The 21,586-nt window shown below is 44.7% G+C and overlaps 1 protein-coding gene and 1 long non-coding RNA gene across 7 annotated transcripts in view; one reads left to right on the top strand and one right to left on the bottom strand.

Moving 5' to 3' along the window:
* The window catches only part of PDE4B (phosphodiesterase 4B), a 712,123-nt gene that overhangs the window by 476,197 nt on the left and 214,340 nt on the right, over positions 1 to 21,586 (top strand). The gene's annotated exons all lie outside the window — the stretch shown is intronic.
* On the bottom strand, positions 1,260 to 19,875 carry LOC103091970 (uncharacterized). The gene is made up of 3 exons (XR_461068.2): positions 19,698 to 19,875; positions 16,284 to 16,336; positions 1,260 to 1,641 (listed from the first exon to the last, which is right to left on the bottom strand). It is a non-coding gene; the product is annotated as an uncharacterized LOC103091970 (long non-coding RNA).

The raw sequence follows: 21,586 nt of genomic DNA, 5'->3' as shown, positions 1-21,586 counted from the left end.
TTCATCGGATGACTAGACTGCAGGCCAGTAGCCTAGACAGTTTGGGATGGGGGGAAAGCAAAGAATTTTGACTTGGAGGACCCGGTTCTTCTCCTCCTGGTTCTCTCTCCAATTGCCTGTGTGACGAGAATAATGATAGCAACAATAATTAACAACGACGAATAGTTCTATAGCGCTGATGCTAAAAAATTATTCTCTCATTGAGGCACCGTTCTGGACCTCCGCTTCCTTCTCTGTAAAGTGAGGGGGCTGGCTTCAAGGGTCTCTCCTAGCACTCTGTCTAACACAACTCACAACGATGGAAAGAACAGCAGAAACACATGTCCTGACCTCAAATTGCTGCCCCTGTGATTCTGGGAGATTCATTCCATTTCTTTGGGCCTCAGTTTCTTTCTTTTTCACATCAGAGGGTGGACCTGAGCAGCCCCTGAGATTCCTTCCAGCTTCGAAGCTCTAAACCTGCCTCCCTCTGGTGACAATAACAACCCCAATTGGGTAGGCGGTCATGAAAAGAACCAGGTGAGTGGAGCTCCATTCTGCTCCAACATGCAGTGAGAATCCTTGTGCTCCAAGCCCAGGGAATCTACTGTACGATCGGCTTCTTCTTCTGTGTTTATGTAGCAGAATTTCCAGTAGAGCCTGCCTGGATGGGACAGGCTAGAGAAGGGAAGAGCATGTTCTTGAAAGATATGGAAATAGACCCATACCATGGATGGATCTATTTCCCAACAAGGTCAGGGGAAAAGGATAAGAGCCTCTCTATCCCGAAGTATTTTTAGCAGCTGTCTTTGTGGCAGCGAGGAACTGGATATTGTGAGGATGTCCATCAACTGGGAAATGGCTAAAGAAATTGTGGTGTATGATTGTGATATGACCGCCCTGTAAGAAATGATGAGCAGATCTTTATTTTTTATAATTTTGGAAAGAACAAAATGAGCTCATGGAATGAGTAGAACCACAAGAACATTCTATACAGCTACAGATTTAATATTTAAAGAATAATTTGTGATATTCACCTCCAGAGAATGAATTAAAGAATGGAAATAAGAAAGATGATATATATATTTGGATAGATAGATAGATAGATAGATAGATAGATAGATAGATAGATAGATAGATAGACGGACGGACGGACGGACGGACGGACGGACGGACGGACGGACAGACAGACAGACAGACAGACAGACAGATAGATAGATAGATAGATAGATAGATAGATATCTGTTTGCCAGATGATGCCTTCTATGATGTGAGGAGGGGAAGGAGAGGCTGAGATTCCTGGAAATAAATCCTATTAAAAAATAAAATGAAGGAGTAACAATAAAAAAGAAAATATGAATAAGTTGCATTTATAGCTGAGGATTTGCTTTATCCAGAAGTCCCTTTAATTCTACTGCCTTCCCTTCTTCTGAGATTGTCTCCAATTTTCTCGGTCTCTCTCTTAGTTGTGTGTAAATAGAAAATGCTGAACCCTTGGACTGCATCTCCCAGAATCCTTAACCCAGGTAGAGCCCCTAGAAAGCGTGCAATCACTCTGGCACTGAGGGTCTGGCGTATGTTGAGGATCTAGCCACATCCCAGGCCTTTGTGTCCCATCTCCTTCTTTGATCATATGTCTGGAAAAGCTCTTGTCATCAGAACCTACAAAAAAGTCATGGAAAAGTTTAGGCTGGAGCTCATGAACCCTGTCCTACAGTGGAAAGAACATTAGGTGGACTTGGAGTCAGGAAGACTGAATTAGAATCCTGCCTCAGACACCTAGTAATTATACAAGCCTGGGTAAGTCATTTATCAGCCTTAGTTTGCTCATCTGTAAAATGGGACTAATCCGATTCCAGGATGAAGTGACATACTGGTAAAGCATGTTGTAATCTTTGGAGCATTGTATACATTTTAACTATTTTTATCAGGGATGAGCTCTGTGATCGATACTGATGCTTCAAAAACAAAAAGCCTCTGACCGTGTCTCCCTTGATCCTATGCCTGACACTTAGAAATTAATTTTTTGGTTAAGTTAAGAGGGAAAGAACCCTAACACATGGGGGTGAGGGGCATCAAAAAGGCCCCATTTTGGAAGTGGCACCTGAGCTGTCCTGCCAAGAAAGTTGGGAATTCTGTGAGGGAGAGGAGAGGAGATGGGCCACAGGTAAGGAAGAGCTGGAAAAAATGACATGAATACAGAAATATCTAATATAATAGCCTCTATCATACAAAATATACAAATATAAAAGAGACTGGAGAGTGCACAAAGGAGAGCAATTGGACAAATGTCTGGGAAAGCAGACTGGAGCCAGAGGAGGGAGGACTCTAAAAGCTAGTCTGAGGATTTGAATTTTATCCTAGACACACAAGGGAGCCATCGATGATTTTTGGCATAGTCTCAAAGCAAATAAAATGATCTCCCAAGCAACATCAGTGTCATCCACACTGAGTCTCTTCAGTACAGCAGATTATCTGGTAAAGGACATGCAAATTTCTTAGAAGAAAGCTGGCATGGAGGGGAAAGGGGAAGCAAAAACCATTTATTAAGCACCTACTATGTGCTAGGCATTGTGCCAAGTGATTTACACTCTTATCTCATTTGATTCTTATGACAACCTTAGAGGGTAAATGCTATCATTATTCTCATTTTACAGTTGGAGAAATTGAGGCAGGCAGCAGTTAAACCCTTAGTCTAGGGCCCATGGTTAATATATGTTGAGGTTGGATTTGAACTCAGATCTTCCTGGCTTCAGACACATTTCTCTATCCACTGCATGATTAGCTACATCTACTCTTCAGTACAGAGAAATACAAGTTGAGCAGAGAAATGGTAGAACTCTGAAATCAGGTCAACACCAGAGCCAGAACTTTTAAATCAAATCCTAGAATCCTAGAATTAGGAGGCATCCCTTGTGTGGCTAAAAAATAAAATAAAAAAACAAACAAAAAAAACCAACCAGAACCCCCCAGGGCTAGTCAATAGAGCAGTCCTTGACACAAAAGACAATGCATTTGTGGAACTCATTATCCCTAGAGACAACCCAGGCCTAAAGTAGAAATGGATTATGAAAAGAATGAGCTAAATTCTTAGATCCATCAGTGAAATGCATATGTATTGGGGGAGGGCGGAGTGGATATCGCACGATCCACCTTTTTTATTTACTCTTGTTGTCATTGCTTGGTCCCACCTTGAGATTTCAGTGGCCTCGAGATCTCCCCCAAAACACCCCAAAGTGGATCAACTATTCATCCATGAGTTGTGGTCTTTGAACATTGTCTTGGCCATATTGGTAAAGTCATTGGTCTCACCTAGTCTGTGGCACACAGTAAGTGATTAATAAGGTGCTAGTTGAGGGATTCCTCGTTATGTCAGAGATAAGACTGCAGCCCAGGCTTGCGAGGCTGCCCCTCTATCTTCTGCACTCTGTTTCCACTGCTTCTTTTTGTAAAGCACATATTATGATAATTCTTCTTGAGAGACACCATGTAGTAGTGGAAAGAGAGTTGCCCTTGGAGCCAGAAGGATGTGGGTTCAAGTCTCTCCTTTGGCACATACTGGCTGTATGATCCTAGACAAGGTATGTAACCTGTCGTTGCTTTTGGAGCAACTCCACAACTATAAATTTCAGAGAAGGTACAGATCTGCATTGACAAAGGGAATCGCCCCCACCTGGAAATTCCCCATATCAGTGAAGTCAGAAATCTAATCCCATTACCAACTTTGTCAATTTTTTATAAAAATGTAATAAAAAATCAATGTGTTGGTCTCCAAAATTAGTTTCTTAGAAGTATTGTCATTGTGCCTCTTGGGCATTTGTAAGCTTGGAAATAGATCCAAAGGAGAACCACCACCCCATTGGTGGTCGCCATTAGAGACCAAATACTACATTAGATGATTGAGAAATCCAAGGCCACCTAGTTCTTCTCTTGAGGTTTCTTAAATTGGGAATTGGGGACCAAATTCCTGGTCAATGACATCATCATCATCATCATCATCATTATTATATGTGTCACATAAACTGCTATATAAATGTGAGCTATGATTATTATAGCTTTAATAATAACAACAATTATTATTATAGCTGACATTTGTATAACACTATGTGTTTGGCACTGTGCTAAGTGCTTTACAATTTTTATCTTATTTGAACCTCATAACAATGCTAGTGGTGGTGGGGGATGCTATTAATATTCTCATTTTGCAGGTAATGAAACTGAAGCAAACATAAAATAAATTTCTTTCCCATGTCACACAGCTGGTAAGTGTCGGAGGCTAGATTTGAACTCGGGTATTCCTGACTCCACATCCAGCACTCCGTCTATTGTGCTGCCATGATAACTGATTTAGTGAACACAATGTGTTCCAGTTAGCAAGTCAAACAACCAGAAATACAAACTAGAGTTTAATCTGGAGGGAGTTTTCTTTCCTAGATATTTAGATGCAGCTCAAAAAAATTTGGAAAAGCACCGCCCTAACCAGGACAGGGAAGCTGGGTCTTTGCCCCAGGATGTTGAAATTGAGAGAGAACTAGCAACCTTTAGACTCCTTCAGCAGCTTTGAGATCATGGAAGTCAGTATCTGGTTAGCAAGAATAATTATTTAATGGAAGAAACTACCAGCCAGTCTACTTCCTCCCTCCTACATTGCACATCTTATTACTGGTGGTCTTCCTCTGGTCTTGCCCCTCTTGGTCGTAGTTTCCCAATGGCCCTTGTGCATGTTCTTGTCATAGAATCCCTACCCCAATAGTGGGCAGTGGTCTGGGATCTCTTTCCCTGACAGGGATCTTGTGCTATGATCTCCCTCCAACCCCACATCCTCACCTCAACTAAATTTATCTTAGAAAGAGTCATAAAACATGAGCCATCTTTCACTTTCTGACTATGTGACTTTAGGTATGGACCTTAATTTCTCTGGGACTCAGTGTGCTGTGTGTAAGATGGAAGAGTTGAACTGGATGTGGGGTTCTTAACAGATTTTTGAATCCAGAGCCCCTTTGGCACTGAGTCTGATGAAGCCTCTGGACCCCTTCTCAGAATCATATTTTCCAAAGAGAAATATAAAATGCCTAGAAATACAAAGGAAACCCATTTTATGGAAGCACACTTAGCAGATTTTTTTGAGAACAATTTCACTGACCACAAAGAACTCCTGGTCAAGATGTCCATGTTCCCTAGACCCAGGATCTCCATTTGAGCATCCATTGGTTCTACCCAGGCACATCTTGTTCTCCTTGCCCCAGGTGTCAAACTAACCAGTGTCAGTTCTGTTGGAAAGTAAATGATTTGGCTGAATGGGTTGCAATGTCATCCTTGGTGGGGTGCTTCCACGGTGTTATTGTCAGCTGGTTTTGAGAAGGAAGGCCATCTGTCTCCCTCAACTGATTGTAGTTCCTGAGACTGGAGACAGTTTCATGTTTGTCTTTGTATCCACAATGTCTGGCATGTGGAAGAAACCCAAGCCATGCTTGTTGATGGGTGGATTTGTGCTTCAGTAACACCCCTAAGTATTGCTTACAAGCCTCATAAGTGTTCCTCCACTCTGACTGTGGGACTGTCTAAAGAACTGATGACATTAGAAGGCAGCACATAGCTACAGACATAGATTTGGGTCAGAAGAGTAAATTCTTGAGCTCCCATGGCACTGGGACATGGCCCTACTGAATTTCCCAGGCAAGGACCATCACAGTGGTGTAGGACATCTTCCAAATGGGATATCATGATTCTCCTGCAGACACTGGAAGTCTTCTAAGCAGTAGGGAGGACTCAAGGGACATAGCAGGAGGTCAGAGGCATTATTTTGCAATGGAAAGCCAAATATTTTCCTACAATTAAAAATGGTTTCCTACAAAACAAGGGGTCCGTTATTGGAATTAGTCTTTTTTGAGATTTCCTGAAGAAGATACCAAAATTCTTTGTACCCTCATGTGAATAGAGCCATGATGTTGAGGCAAAGAAGTATAAAAGTGAATGAAAACATTACCTGCTTATGTCTGAGAAATCCACTTCATCACGTATAGGGTAGAAAAGCCCTCGGGGCTGAAAGGCAAGCCTTGATAGTTCATGGTGTCATGGCTCTCTAGAAGATAAACAAGCTGAGGTGGTGTCTCCAGACGTGAATGGTCTCCTCCATTCGATAGCTCACAGAAATTGTCCCCATGATAGAGAAGACAAGTGCTGGACTTGGAGTCATAGGATCCAGGTTCAAATCTTGATTCTCCCACTTACTCTTCTTACTTGTATAATGTTGGGGAAATCATTCTATTTCTCTGGACCTTTGTTTTCTCATCAATAAAATGGAAGGGTTAAGTGTGATGGTCCCCAGGGTTCTTTTAAATTGTAACTCGGCATCCTATGATTCCATGGCACTTCCTAACCATTAGAACAACTCCAAACTATGAGCTTCTGTTCTGAAAGGTAAGCCTCATTACTTTGAATCTTCTAGCTTGGTCCAATCCATATTTATTACAATTTATTTTAGAAAAACCCAACATCATCAACAATAGCAAGCATTTATTAAGCACCTTCTCCGTGCTAGCCACTAAGCTGAATGCTAGATCTGGAGAGACAAAGAAAAGCAATCCTTTAACTTGGGGAGGGGCAAGGGAGGTTGTGAGTATAACAAAGAATAATAGTATTAGAGGTCTAGAACTGGAAGGGACTAGTCCAACCCCCTGATTTTACAGAGGATGAAACTGGTATGTCCCCAACGCCATACGAGTTTTATATTCCAGAGAAGAAATTTGAACCCAGGTCTTCCCACCACAGAGTCTGAGAAGACCAATATCCATGATCATTTGAGGCAGGGGAGAGCATTAAAATCAGGGTAATCAGTAAAGGCATCCCTTTAAAGCCCTTTGTCCTAGTGCCTCCCTCCCAGTGATGACCCCATCTTACCTGTCAGGATTTTGCTTGTACACAGGTGCTTCCAGGTTGTCAGCTGCCATTATATGGTGAGCCCCTGGAGAGTAGGAATGGACTTTTGACCCTCTCTATGTTCCCAGGGCTTAGCACATGGGTAGTGCTTAAGAAATGTCCGTCGTTGACTAGCCAAGAAGTTGGAACATGTTCTGGGCTTTGAAGGCAGTTGGGGATGCTGTAAAGGAGAGGAGAGGAGGTAAGGGTGCTTTGTAGACAGGTCCTGCTTCGGAGGTCCCTTCCAGCCCTGTAGTTCTCTGAAATTATTTTGCTTTGAGTCATTTCCTTTGATTATGAGCATTTCTTTCAGCGAGATGTGGCCTTTTTTCTGTTCCTTGAAAAGCTCATTGTGAGTCGTTTGGCAGAATCTCCATTTCGTTTCTTTTCTCACACAAATCGATTGTCAAACTACCTGGCCAAGGAAGTTAGAATGAAGCGAAGCTATTGACTGCAGCCATTCATGGAATCTTAGATGAGTCCATGACCAAAGGCAATGGCTTTCCTTCTGCAGGCCACTAAAGGGGCTACTTTGACATTTTAATCAATGTTCACATTAAAATAATTTTCATAACACAGTCTTGATGAGAAGCTCATTGATCAGCACAAGTGTGAATTGGCCTTCAGAAGACCTGACAGGTCACGTCCTCCATTAAGCCCCGTGTACGCCCTCTGGCCTCATCAGGCGCAGCAGTGGCTGAGGCCAGAATGGAGAGAGGGGACCACGAGGTCAGGGAGTGCGGCTGCAAGGCTCCTTTAGGACCTGGGGAGGAGGCGAAGCTTTCATTTTAAATGTTCTTCTTTATCTCCCGGACCACCGTGATGCCATGAAGGTAAACGTGCTATCTGCCACAAGCAATGGCATGAACCAGAAGCTGTTGGTTGGAAAGAGATGGCTTAGTGTGAGCTTTATGTGACGGGAACATGGGCCGTGGCTTCTTCTGCATCTCTTGATTTTTCAAGCAATGTCCTTTCCACACACTCCTCTGCTGGGCTTAACATCTATTTCTTTAAAAAAAAAAGAGACCCTCGCCCTTATAAATACCACGTTTTTGTTCTAAGTTAGAAGAGCAGAAGGAGCTGGGCAACTGGTGTTAATTGCCCAGGGTCACAGAACTAGGAAGTATCTGAAGGCAGATTTGAACCCAAGACTTCCTCTCTCTAGGACTAATTCTCTATTCACTGAACTGCCTCATGGCCTCAACATCCATTTCTAAAAGCTAACAGATGGTTGCTTTGCTCTCTCCTTCTTTATGCTAAGCTGTGCCTTTCTTGACAATGGAAATGGCATAGGTCAGCATTGATGAAGCTGTGGCATACCTGTAGAGCTGGCACTTGGGGAGCTGCTCCCTTCCCCCTCTTCCCAGCCCCCAGTACATTTTTCGCATGTCCCACTCCTTTGTCCAGCTGCCCAAAGCAAGAACTTTCTCCCTCACCTCTCTCTGGTAATAGTGGCATTCACAGACAACTTGAATTTGCCCTCTGGGCACTTGATCTGGGAAAAAGTTCAAGGAGGGATAGGTAATGATTTGGGAGGGGTACCTTGGCTTCAGAGTCAGAGGACCAGGATTCAAATCCTGCGCAGTTTTTGTTTGCCCTTGAGAGTCACTTAAACTCCCCATACATCAGTTTCCTCCTATGTACAATGAGAGGTTTGGGGCAGATGGCCTCTGAGGTCCCTCCCAGCTCCATATTTATGGTATCATCAGATGGTCACTCTATGAACATTCAAAGGTGCCTACTATTACAAGGCACCAGGGGTACAAAGAAGGAGGGCAGTTGAGGGGTATAGTGAATGAAGTGCTGGCTCTGTAGACAGGGAGACTCATCTTCCTGGGTTTAAATCTGGCCATGGGCACTTAGCATCTGGGTGATCCTGGCCAAGCCATTTACCCATGTTTGCCTCAGTTTCCTCATCTGTAAAATGAGCTGGAGAAGGAAATGGCAAACTGCTCCAGTATCCTGGCCAAGAATGTCCCCAAAATAGGGTCATAGAAAATTGGACCCGAATAAAAAATGACTTAAGAACAACAAATGATTATGACTGTTGTTATGAACAAGAACGAAGAGGTTGTACTGAGTGGGCTCCAAGGTGCTATTTAGGCATAAATCGATGGTTCAATAAGCAGCTTTCGTGGAAGGATTCTCCAGGCTGGGATTGCCTTAAATTGGGTCCACAGTAAGGGGGTGGGGGCGGGGAAGGCAAAGTATTCTAAAAAATTAATTCATTTTGCTGTGAGGGTATGAAAGAGAGACAGACAGACAGACAGAGAGAGAGAGAGACAGAGAGAGACAGAGAGAGAGACAGACAGACAGACAGACAGAGGAAGAGAGAGAGAGAGAGAGAAAGAGAGAGAGAGAGAGAGAGAGAGAGGAAGGGAGGGAGAAAGAGAGAGACAGACAAAGAGACAAACAGAGACAGAGATAGACAGAGAGACAGAGACAGAGGGACAGAGACAGAGAGAGGGAGAGGGAGAGGGAGAGAGAGAGAGAGAGACAGAGAGACAGAGAGAGAGAGAGAGAGGAAGGGAGGGAGAGGAAGGGAGGGAGAGAGAGAGAGACAGACAAAGAGACAAACAGAGACAGAGATAGACAGAGAGACAGAGACAGAGGGACAGACAGAGACAGAGAGAGGGAGAGGGAGAGGGAGACAGAGAGAGAGAGAGAGACAGAGAGACAGAGAGAGAGAGAGAGAGACAGAGAGAGAGACAGAAAGAGAGAGAGACAGAAAGAGAGAGAGAGACAGAGAGAGAGAGAGAGAGAGAGAGAGAGAGAGAGAGAGAGAGAGAGACAGAGAGACAGAGAGACAGAGAGAGACAGAGAGACAGAGAGACAGACAGAGAGACAGAGAGACAGAGAGACAGAGAGAGAGAGAGAGAGAGTTCCTCAGGTAGTTTCCGCTGAAGCCCAACCCTCAATACTTTCAGCCCAGAACAGAACATTTGAACCCGTGCAGCCCTGGCTGGGGCTTTAATTGCTTTATGCATTGTTGCCAGCCCCATTGTTCCTGAGGACAGCACCGAGCCCGAGCAGCCCCTCTCCTAGCTCTTCTTGCCGCTGGGAATGATAAAGTGCCTTTGATTTGGTGCTGGGCCAGGAGAGAGTTTGATTGATAATATCTGTCTCGGATGTCACCCCTGGAGGGAAGAAGCAAACCTCAGTGGTCCCGGTGCAATGCAGATGTCTAGCTGAGCTCTCATTCCGAGAGCCCATTGACGTCATCAGGAGCTTTCAAACCAGTCCAGTGTGTCTAGTAAACTTGCCCACAGATGAAACCGAGAAGCAGAAAGAGCTCGCATTCCGCCCCCCTCCCTCCCTCCCACTCTCCGATTGGCTCAAAGGAGCTGCTTATTTCTTCGGTGGAATAATGGGCAGATGTTTCCTCGGCTTCTCTGGTTAAATAATTGTATCGAAATGCCAAGAGGCATGGGGAAAGCCAAAGAAAGGGAGACAAAGAGTGGGGGATGCTGGGAGAGCCACTGGGAAAGGCAGATGGATGGCGTCCCGCTCAGCCCCCTTGGGAGAGCTTTCCCAGGTGTGGGAACCTGCTTCTGGTCTGGTCCCTTTGTCAAGGCAGAGGGAGCTGTCCGGAGCTCTGCTCTGCTCCCGCACTGTTTTTTGTGCCTGGTTCTGACTCAGGTGCAGCCACATCTTCCCCCATCCCCCCAAACCAAGTCATTCCCAGTGACTGGGGCGAACTCTCCTGCTGCGTGCTTTTTCTTTAATTATTTCAGTCTAGGACCATGGGGGGGGGGGGGGGGCGGGAACAAGCCCCCGAGGCACTGACAAACAAGGCACTTCATCAACGTCATCCATTCCATATCCTGCACGTTTCTCAGCCTTGAATGTAATTTATTCTCGACCTTTTCTCTTAGAATCGAGATGGCTAGGAATTGTAGACTAGCAGTTTTGGAGCTAAAAGGCGGCACCAGGGAGCCCCACTCCCCCCATTTTACCGATGAGGAAGCTGAGGCTCTGCAGACTTGCCCAGGGTCACACAGTTTGACCTGATGCCAAGAGCAACATTCAATCCTGCTGCCCCAGAAGTTGAGAGAAAATGGTCCTGAGATGGAGATTGCACAACCAAAGGAGAGTGGAGGCCTGGGAAAGTGCTGGGATGGTGGGCATGGTGGGGCCCATAGGAAAGCTGCCCTAGGTCATTGGCCCATCTGGTGGTCACTCCTGTTATGTGTCAGGCAGCATGGATGGCCCTAGAGGCGATAGGGGGCTGAATAAGGGGAGGGGATGTGCACTGTTCATGATTGTGCTTTGGCACTTATCTTGGCATTAGAGTGGAGGACAGAGTGCACAGGATACTCTGGGTGGGAAAACCAAATAGGAGTGGTGGCTGAGAACAGTCACAAGAGAACACATCCAATATATGGTTGAAGCAGAAGCAGCAAGATCTGGCATCTGATTGGGAGGGAAGACCTCCAAAACCACAGAGATGAGTGGCAAAGTCAGAATTTGAACCCATATCCTGATTCCAAGATTATTCTGCTTTCTTTCTTTGTCTTCCTTCCTTCCTTCCTTCCTTCCTTCCTTCCTTCCTTCCTTCCTTCCTTCCTTCCTTCCTTCCTTCCTTCCTTTCTTTCTTTCTTTCTTTCTTTCTTTCTTTCTTTCTTTCTTTCTTTCTTTCTTTCTTTCCTTCCTTCCTTCCTTCCTTCCTTCCTTCCTTCCTTCCTTCCTTCCTTCCTTCCTTCCTTCCTTCCTTCCTTCCTTCCTTCCTTCCTTCCTTCCTTCCTTCCTTCCTTCCTTCCTCCCTCCCTCCCTCCCTCCCTCCCTCCCTCCCTCCCTCCCTCCCTCCCTCCCTCCCTCCTTCCCTTCCTTCCTTCCTTCCTTCCTTCCTTCCTTCCTTCCTTCCTTCCTTCCTTCTTCTTTCTCTCTCTATATGTATATACATATATATATATATATAATTTTAACTCTTTCCTTCCATATTAGAATGAATACTGCATATTGGTTCCAAGGTAGAAGAGTAGGAAGGGCTAGGCAATGGCAGGAAGTGACTTGCCCAGGGTCCCACAGCTAAGAAGTGTCTGATATAAGATTTGAACTCAGGACTTCCCATCTCTTTGATTGGATCTCGATCCTTTGAGCCACCCAGCTTCCCTTAATGTTTCTATCTCAAATCCCTCCAGTTGCAGTGTCAACACAGAGTCTTGCAGGGATTATCTTTGATGCTTATATGTTCCCTTGGTAGGAGGAACACATATTCAGGTTTGTTTTGAGGATGTTTTATTAAGTAATTGGTTTAAGTGGAGCAGGAAGATCCCCACCTTGAAAATGCATGTGTGTCCACTGTGATCTTTAAAGGACTCAGGAAAATATTTCATGCTGAAAAGAATTGCAAATAGATGGTCACTCATCAAAGCCTCAAGTGCCTCACTTGCAGGGTGTAGGTGTTGGCTGAGATCACCTCTGAAGTCCCTTTTTGTCCCAGACAGTGATTTTGTGAACTTGGTAGTCAGGAGCATGGCTCCGGGGTCTCTAATTCTCTGCCAAAATAGGACTGGCTCTCACAGGACCAACCAACTCGGAAGTGATGGAGTAGGCAGCACCTGGCATTTGAGTTTGGGTTTGAAGGGTATGCAGGACTCAACAGTTAAATAATTAAAACTATAATCAATGGCTAGTATTTGTATAGCACCTACTATGTGCCAGACACTGTGCTAAGGACTTTACAATTTTTTTTATTTGATACTCAAAGCCACCTGGAAAGCTGATGTTCTTTAGCTGTGTTCAGTCATGTCTGACTTTCCATGACCCCATTGAGGATTTTCTTGGCAACAAGATTGTAGTCATTTACCACTTCCTTCTCCCACTCATTTTACAGATGAAGAAACTAAGGTCCACAGGGAAAAGTGACTTCCTCAGAGTCACACAACTAGTTAGTATCTGAAGCCAGATTTGAACTCAGGCAGATGAGTCTTGGTACTCTACCCATTGTGCCACCTGGCTACTCTAATTACCCCCATTTTACAGATGAAGGAACTAAGACAAAACGAGATTGAGTGATTTATCCAGGGTCACATACCTAGTAAGATCCAGAGGCTATATTCCTGACTTCAAGCACTCTGACGCTGCACTTCTTTGTTGGCTGTTAACACATAGAAGGAAGGACATTCTAGGCATAGAGAAGATGGTGGGTGCAACCAAAAAGCATGAGAAGAGTTTGCATTTGGCCTCAGATATTTACTGGCTGTTTGACCCTGGGCAAGCCATTTAACCTCTGTTAGCCTCGGTTTCCTCGTCTGCAAATGGGGGATGACAACAGCAGCTGCTTCCCAGAGTTGTTGGGAGGTCCAAATGAGGTAACAAGATCAGAAGGTTCTTAGAAATCTCTAAATGCTCTATAAATGGTAGCCGTCAATATAAGCTGGTTGAGTGTAGTCCTGGCTGCCTGGAACGCAATGTGTACTGGAGGAAGAGAAGCAGTGATTCGGTCCCCAACCCCGAAGCATCGTGTTCCGATCTGGGCTCCACAGACCCTGAAGGACAACACTGATGGGGAGAGCGTGCAGAGGATGTCCAGAACAAGGAAAGGAAGACTAGCCTGTGCAGTATGAGAATCCATTAAAGGAACTCAGCAAAGAAGCTAAGATGGGGCAGGGATTTCATAGCCATCTTCAAGGATTTCAAGGGCTAGAGACAGCTCCAGTGGGACAGAGTTGCTCTGTTTCACCCTAGAGGGAAGTGAAAAGGAATGTAGGTGAAAGGGTCAGTGGTTCAATCGTTTTGCAATCATGTCCAAATCTTCATGACGCCATTGGGGATTTTCTTGGCTAAGATAGTGCAGCACTTTGCCATTTCTTTCTCCGGGTCATTTTAAAGATGAGGCAACTGAGGCAAACTGGGTGAAGGGACTTGCCCAGGGTCACCCAGAGAGTAAATGTCTGAAACTGGGCTTGAAGTCATGAAGATGAGTCTTCTGGATTCCAAGCCCAGTGCTCTACCCATTACACCGTCCAATGGGTGCAAGGTGCAAAGAAGAAATGGTTGACTTGGTGTCAAGAAAACCATTCTACTCAAGAGAGCAGCCCAGTCATGAAGGAGGCTCCTGGAGAGGTGGGGAGCTCCCTCCTCTTGGCCGTCTGCAAACAGAGGCTGGGTAACCCCTCTAGTGGATGGTGTCGTGAAGATGCCTTTAAGGAATGGGTCCTCTGAGGCCCTTTCCATCGCCGACATCCTGACAGTCTGGGATTCTCAAGGCCATTTTCCTGCCTTTTAATAAGCTTCCGTTTTGGTATACAGCATCGTGGAGATTAATGTCCTCCACGAAAACTGGGTAAGACGGAGGTGGGGCAGTCAATGAAAACCCTGCCCAGGGTCCAGCGGAGGCAGAATTAGGGGACTTCTCAGCCAGTGCTGCCTTGTATGGGCTGCTCCTTGGCATCTGCATGATCAGCAGCCATTCATGATGGAAAGATTCTCTTCTCTTCTGGGGGCTCATTTCTACGCATGACTCAGCTTCATTTACTGAAGCATAATGATCTGGCTGTAGCCAGAAGGCTTTGTGTTGAGAGCCGGCTCTCAGGGCAGAAGAGAATCCAGCAGCAAGAAGGAATTTCAGCCCTGAGCCCTGGCCTCAGCTCACCATTGGGCCCCCCGTCCAGGGGTCAGATGGGAGAGAGGGAGCCAGGGAAAGGCAGGCAGGTCTGTTTGCCCAGGAAGACTTCCCAGTGCAAATCTGGGCCTACAGCTCTGACCTCTGCAAGACTGCCAGTGAGGGGAGTGTGGCTCAGTGGCTGGAGCTGGGCTCAGAGCCATCAAGATCTGAGCTTGAACTTTGCCTCACACATCTCCACTCTCAGTATCCTCCTCTGCAAAGTGAGCAGTTCGCCAGGACCTCTCAGCCAGGTGAGAGACAAGCCTCTCATCCTTTACTGGGTGCTCCCAGACATCCATTGCCATTTTCCATCTTTGGTTATACTGCTTCACCCAGCTTCCTCTGGCTTCCAGCCCAACTGGGCTTCTTTCTGTTCCCTTCTCAACGCCTCAACTCCGGCCTTTTTCACACCCTGGATCTCTCTTTTAATGCTCAACTCAAATATTTCCCTCTCTGGGAAGCTTTCCCATATCTGATACACATGCACACATGTATATCTATGTATGTATTATATATTGAAAATTAATATTATGCCAAATGTAATATTTAGACATTGGTTTGGAAACATAATATTAAAGATTGTTGTGGTCGCCATTTATAAAATAACTAACCCTTAAGTCACAAGTATGATAGTAGCTTTTAAGAATTTAATTTTAATATAAATATAGCCTAAGAAAGAAATAAGGAGGGAATGAAATAGAAAAATATTTCCTAGCCTACCATCCTAATCTTATCAGCCCACTAGAGTGTCTTCTGCCTGAGCCACCAACACCTAATTGCAGAAAGACCCCCAGCCAAGAACTCCAGAGAAGAACCTGATCTCCTCCACAGTCTCTTTTTCTGTTGTCCTGTTTCTCCACTTCACTTCCTTTCCCTGTGCGCTGATCTATCACATCTCAGGAACCAATCAAAGTCACTGACTTGGACCCATAATCCTTAGTTCCAGGTCATGAACCTAGGACTCAACCTGTGATCTCTGTTTGGAGCATTCCAGCTACACTAATAGGCTGGCTCCAATGAGCAGAAAGTTCATGACCCTGGGAGGAAGGGGTTTCCTTTACATAGAGTGTATATATGTATATATGCACACTTATATACACGTATGTATTTTTAAATGTTTTATTTTTTCCTAATTACATTTTTATATATTTTTAATTAATTTATTTTGAAGTATTTTTCTAAGCATACATGATTCAGGTTCTCTTTTTCTCCTCTTTCCTCCCCCCTTCCAGAGTTGACAAGCAATTCCACTGGGTTATTTAATTATATTTGTATTTTTAAATTAAATTTTATGTATAACATGTTGTGTTGAAACTCTCTGATGGGGAGCAGCCAGGTGACTTGGTGGATTGAGAGCCAGGCCTGGAGATGGGAGGTCCTACGTTCAAATCTGGCCTCAGATACTTCCCAGCTGTGTGACCCTTAGCAAGTCACTTAACCCCCATTGCATAGCCCTTCCCGCTCTTCTGCCTTGGAGCCAATACACAGAATTAATTCTAAGATGGAACATAAGGGTTTTTTCTAAAAAAAAAGAAAACTCTCTGATTTCTAAAATACTTTATGTATTTGTGAAGTATTTTTATTATGGTTATTTATGAATCAATATCACCCAATAGGCAAAGTATAGAATTTGAAAGCAAGAAAACTGAGGTTCAAATCCTGTTCCTAAAACGAACCAATTGTGTGAATCTGGACAAGTTATGCTGCCTTAGGAAACTCCCTAAAGTACCAGAGTTGGGGTCAGTCTGCTTGCTTTCAGTCCTGACTGGGGACTTACCTCACCCCAATGATCACTGGCAAGTCAACCTTCCTGGACTTCAGTTGTGTCCTCTGTAAAATAGTGGAAACGTGGGGAGAGTGAAAATGGATTTTCTGATACTTGGTTTTCCAAAGTTAGAGGAAGCTTTTATTCCTCAGTGGTCAAGGAACATCCCATTCTGGCAACTCCCACAGGGATGAAGTTACCGATTAGTGAACAAATACGTGTCCTGCAAGCCTCCAAAAGGTTCAGTTCCATGAGGAAAGAGTCAGTTCCTTCTTTGAACATTACGAAGTCTTCCCTCAGAGCCAAGCATAAGGACTCTGGTATGCTCAACGCTTACTTAATATGTGTACTATTCTGTGCTCATCTAATTTACTTATAGTTTACTTCTTTATGCTCAAGTCATTAGGGTTTTGGATTCTAATCCACTCTGCTATTTGCTTACGTTTTATGGGTGAGTTCATTCCATTCACATTCAGAGTTATGATTACTAGCTGTGTATTTCCCAGCATTTTGATTTCTGCTCCTTTTCCTGCCTTTTCTTCTTTCACTATTTCCTTCTACACCAATGTTTGCTTTTGAACAGTCCCCCTTGTTTCCACCCTTATTTTACTTCCCTTTCTACCCCCTCCCTATTTATCCCCACCCTTATTTTCCCTATAGTCTTTCTAAAATTAACCCCTGCTCCCTCCCTCTCTTGTACTGCTTCCCTCCCCACCAGACCATTTGTTACCCTTCTACTCCCCTATAGGGTGCAAATCTATTCTCTTCCCCCAATGGATTGGATTGTTTTCCCCTCTTTGAGTCACTTTCAAATCACGTAAAAGTTGAGTATTTCCTGTCTCTGACCTCTTTACCCTTCCAGTGTATTGATGTTCTCCCCCCTCCCACCATGAGCTTCTTTATGACATATAAATTACCCCCATTTGTTTCTTTTCCCATTTCTTTTAATATTAACCTATTTTTAAGCTTTAGTTATATATATATATATATGCATACTCATGCGTATATATTTTTGCATGTATATATCTATATACCTATTTATGTCTTGTCCTTTCATCCTATACAATTTGTTGCTGTTCCCTCTAAGTATACTTCTTTTTGCTGCCCAGGTAATAACAACAGTTTTTAAGAGTTACCAATGACCTCTTTTCTTATAGGGATACATATCATTTTAACTTATTGAGTCTCTTAAAAATTTTTTTTGTTTGTTTTTCTTTTTTCCCCTCTTTTTTAATTACCTTTTGATGATTCTCTTGAGTTCTGTGCTTGGACATCAAATTTTCTGTTCAGGTCTGGTCTTTTCTTTACAAATTCTTGGAATTCTATTTTGTTGAATGACCATACTTTCCCCTGAAAGAATATAGTCAGTTTTGCTGGGTAGTTGATTCTTGGTTGTAGACCTAGTTCCCTTGCTTTCTGGAATATCATATTCCATGCCTTTCTTTTTTTCAGTGTGGATGCAGCCAGATCCTGAGTTATCCTCACTGTGGTTCCTTGGTATCTGAATGACTTCTTCTTGGCAGCTTGTAATATCTTTTCTTTGGTCTGATAGTTCTTGAATTTGGCTATATAACATTCCTGGGTGTTGTCAGTTGGGGATTAAGTACAGGAGGTGATCTGTGGATTCTATCAATCTCCACTTTTCCCTCTTGTTCAAGGATTTTGGGGCAGTTTTCTTTAATAATTTCCTGTAATATAATGTCCAGGCTTTTTCTTTTGTCATGGTCTTCTGGTAGGCCAATAATTCTTAAATTGTCTCTCCTTGAACGATTTTCTAAATCCTCTGTTTTGTGAATGAGATGCTTCATATTTTCTTCAATTTTTTCATTCTTTTGGTTTTGTTTTATAGTGTCCTGCTGCCTTGTGAGGTCACTTGATTCTAGTTGTTGTATTCTGGTTCTTAAAGACTGGATTTCATCCTTAGTTTTTTGGTCGTCCTTTTCCTTTTGGTCGGATTTTCTTTGGAGGTCATCTTTCCTCTTCTTCACCTCATCTTTCATCTGCTTTGCCTCATCTTTCATCTCCTTTGCCTCATTTTCCAGCTGGTTGATTTTGGCTTTCAAGACACTATTTTCTGTTTCTAGATGACTTATCTTAGTTTTTAAGTTCTTTTCCCAATTGTCTTCAGCCTCTCTTAATTGTGTTTTGAATTGCATTTTGAGTTCTTCCAAAGCCTGTATCCAATTCGCTGGGATTTCTGATTTTTCCTTTGCTGATCCCTCCCCCACTGTTTCATTCACTCTTTGCTCATTACCTGTGCAGAAGTTGTCTATTGTCATTTCTTTCTTCTTTTTCTGTTGTTTGCTTGAGTTTACCCCTTCTTTGCTCCCTGTATTTGGCTGTGCTCTTGCTCCTCTCATTTTGTTTTGGTTTTGGGGATGTCAGTCTCCCCTCTTGGAGCTTAGTCAGATCTCTTTGTACAGTCTCTAGGGGAGGAATGTTGGCTTCCCTGTCCTCTGGAGGCTTTTGATTGGATTGAGTTCAACTGGGTTGGGCTGTATGTGGTATGAAGCTCTGAGGCTCTGAAAACTCCTGGAAGGCTGGGTCACCCAGGCTCTCTCCAGTTCTCTCCAGCTGCTTCTCCACTGTCCGCAAGTGCCTTTGCCTGCCTCCCTAAACTCTGAGGAGTTCTGATGGAATTAGGTTCAACTAGATTGATCTGGTTGTGCCGCGAGGCAAAGGTGAGGCTGGAGCCCAATGGAGGGACCCAGCCATGGCCCCTTCTCTCCCTGGCTTCATCCCCGATGTCCAAGCTGGATGCTCCAAGCCCTGCGCCCCACTGCTCACAAGGTAGACCCTCCAAACCAGCACCTTTGCCCGCTCAGAGGTTCCTGCTGCTGCCGTGGGCTCAGCGCTCTGGGTTGTGGGGGAGGGGTCCTGAGACCTACCCTCTGCCTTCCCCTTAGCCCTCAGTATTCTCGGGTTCTGGCTTTTGGGGAGCGTACCTTTTGATTTGAGTCCAGAAGGAGGGTTCCCCGCTTCTGTCCTGTTGTTCAGCTTGGATTTCGGTGCCCTAGGAGCATTCAGTCTGTATCGGTAAGGAAGGGTCTTCCACAATGTCTGAACTTTTGCTGCTTGCTAAGCCACCATCTTGACTCCACCCCCTGAGAGGAGAATTTGAGGGATCTTAGACTCGCTCTAGCTCAATGGTTCTCAACCTTTCTAATGCTGTGACCCCGCAATACAGTTCCTCATATTGAGGTGACCCCAAACCAAAAAATTATTTTGGTGGCTACTTCAAAACTGTACTGCTACAGTTATGATTCGGAATGTAAATACCTGATATGCATTATGTATTCTCATTACTACAAATCAAACATAATTTAAACATAGTGATTAATCACAAAAACAATATTTAATTATACGTTGAGAAATATTAATCCAGCAGGAGGCAGCCTGAGCACTGGGGTGGGAGGTAAGTCCTACCTGGAGAGGAGGTCCGCAGATGCTGCCTTGTTCTTCCTGTCATCTTCCTCCAGCTCAAGCTGAGGCTTCACTTTGCTGGGGTTACTCGGCTCCATTATCCACTCCAGGAGTTATCCACTCCAGGACTTGTTCTTAACCCCTCCAGAGCCAGCACCAGGGTGCTCTCTCTGGGTCTCTGTTTGAGTCTGGTCTCCAGGCAACAGGGTAAATCCATTGCCCCTCATAGGGGCAGGGCTGCTGATAGGTAACTAATATTAGTACAATGTGTGGGCATCAGGGTCCCCGTTCTTTCTGAAATCTTGCTGTAAAGTAGGGCTATTTCTCAGTGGCTAAAGCCATCAGAAATATGTATTTTCCAATGGCTTTAGGCGACCCCTATGTTTTGGTCGTTCGACCCCCACCGGGGTCGCGACCCACAGGTTGACAACCGCTGCTCTAGCTGTACCTTCTCATTGGGCTGGTCAGGGAGCCTTGGAGGACTCTCTGGCATATTTTTAGCTCCCAGAATTTCTCTTTAAGGAAATATTTCCTTCTCGTGCACCTTCACTGCTCTGGCTGCATGGAGACCACATGGCTACCGCTAGGCCCTTCAGAGAAGATGGAAAACAGCTGGTCTATATCATCGGTAAACTAAGCCTCCTGCTCGAGAAGGCTGTGATCTGGGGGACTCCCGGGCTCTTTCCCCAGGGAGGAATTCCTCGGTCTTTTCATCACAGATCTTCCTTTCAAACCCTTTAATCATTCTCCTTCATCTCTGTAAACGGCCTCCAAGTTCTCCGTCTCTGCCTGAGCTGTGGGACTTGTGTGGTCCCGGGGTCTGGATGGGGCGTAGCCTGAGATCATCAGAGAATTGTCACATTGAACAATATAAATAAGGATGGTGGCATTTGTCCAGTCCTGAAAGGTTTACAAAGAGCTTTACAAATATTATTTCACTTGGTCAGGCAAAGGAATCCTCAAGTCATGTCAATAGATCATGCATTTCTATTATTTTTTTCTTTAAATCCTTGTCTTCTGTCTTATAATCAATGGATTCTAGGATACAAGAGTGGTAAGGACTAAGCAATAGGGGGTAAATGACTTGCCCAGGGTAACACGGCTAGGAAGTGTCTGACTCAGATTTGAACCCAGACCCTTCTGTCTCCAAGCCTGGCTTCCTATCTACTAGGCTACCCAGCTGCCCCTCTGGGACATCTGGCAAGAGACAGAGTTGTGGGAGAAGGTGGTCTATCCATCACAGGCCATGTTCAGGGGATAACGCGAGCATGATTATAGGTTGTATGGAGTGTGGCCTCCCAGGAGAGCTATGATCCAGAGTGCACATGTGACTTGCCTCGGCCAGGATGGGCTTTGCAAGCCACTTGGTTCCCTGCCAACAGCCCTTAGAATACACTTGTTGGATCCATCTGGCTCCCCTGGCTTTCCTCACAGCCCACCTGCTACAAGAAACCCTCCCTGCTCCTGCGTACTCTCAGCACCTCCCCTCGGACACTGAGGGCCCCTTTGTGCTGGCCTGGGCTTCTTAGTCTATGCTCTTTCCCCATTAGATTCGTAGCTCCTTGAGGGCAGGGACTGATGTTTTTACTTTCCTTTGTATCTCTGGAGTCTCACACATTCCCCGACGTTTTTGGTACCCTTGTTCAGTCCGGTCTGACCTCATTGAGGTTTTCTCAGCAGAGACCCTGGAGTGGTTTGCCATTAACTTCTTCAGCTTTATTTTACAGACAAGGAAACTGAGGCAGACAAGGGGAAGTGACTTACCCAGGGTCACACAGGTAAGACCCTGGAGTGGTTTGCCATTAACTTCTTCAGCTTTATTTTACAGACAAGGAAACTGAGGCAGGCAGGGGGAAGTGACTTACCCAGGGTCACACAGGTAAGACACTGGA

This window comes from Monodelphis domestica, chromosome 2 (assembly GCF_027887165.1).
Source record: "Monodelphis domestica isolate mMonDom1 chromosome 2, mMonDom1.pri, whole genome shotgun sequence".
NCBI classification, from domain to species: domain Eukaryota; kingdom Metazoa; phylum Chordata; class Mammalia; order Didelphimorphia; family Didelphidae; genus Monodelphis; species Monodelphis domestica.
The sequence above is the reverse complement of the archived record's forward strand: the minus strand, read 5'-3'. Positions and strand labels throughout refer to the sequence as shown.